This window comes from Triticum aestivum, chromosome 2B, assembly GCF_018294505.1.
Source record: "Triticum aestivum cultivar Chinese Spring chromosome 2B, IWGSC CS RefSeq v2.1, whole genome shotgun sequence".
NCBI classification, from domain to species: Eukaryota; Viridiplantae; Streptophyta; class Magnoliopsida; order Poales; family Poaceae; genus Triticum; species Triticum aestivum.
The window spans coordinates 41,939,147-41,940,053 of record NC_057798.1 but is presented as its reverse complement, the minus strand read 5'-3'; positions in this window follow the sequence as shown (position 1 = coordinate 41,940,053).

The window sequence follows — 907 nt, the reverse complement described above, 5'->3', positions numbered from 1 at the left end:
CCCCTGGCCACCACCCTAGATGGGATTGGGCTGGCCGCCGCCCCTAGGGGTGAAACCCTACGTGGGGGCGCAGCCCCCCCTCTCCCCCTATATATACTTGAGGGTTTTTGGGGCTGCCAAAAAAATAGATGAGTTTTCTCCCTCTTGGCGCAGCCCTACCTCTCTCCCTTCTCCTCTCCCGCGGTGCTTGGCGAAGCCCTGCAGGATTGCCACGCTCCTCCACCACCACCACGCTGTTGTGCTGCTGCTGGACGGAGTCTTCCTCAACCTCTCCCTCTCTCCTTGCTGGATCAAGGCGTGGGAGACGTCACCGGACTGTACGTGTGTTGAACGCGGAGGTGCCGTCCGTTCGGCACTAGGATCTCCGGTGATTTGGATCACGACGAGTACGACTCCTTCAACCCCGTTCTCTTGAACGCTTCCGCTTAGCGATCTACAAGGGTATGTAGATGCACTCCCCTCTCTCTCGTTGCTAGTTTCTCCATAGATAGATCTTGGTGACTCGTAGGAAAATTTTGAATTTCTGCTACGTTCCCCAACAGTAGCGCTGGTTTTTAACCCTCGCTACTACTAAATGGTCTCTACCGTGCCCCTGGGCCATGCCATAGTAGTAGCGAGGGTTATAAACCCGCGCTACTACTAAGTTACTACTAAGTACTGGGTTTTTTAACAGCCCTGAAATCCCCAATCCCCATCTCTTCGTCCAAATCACTCCTCTCCCTCATCCCTCTTCCGCGACGTCTCCCTTAAATCCGGTGACCTCCTCTTCCACCGTAGCCCCTCCTTCTTCTTCCTCCTCCTCCTCCTCCTCCGCTGTTGGAAGGAGAGGAAGATCCAACAGAGCGCCGTCCATGTCGATGGCCAGATCTCTGATGGATGCAACCCATTTTCAAACCGAAACTAAAGG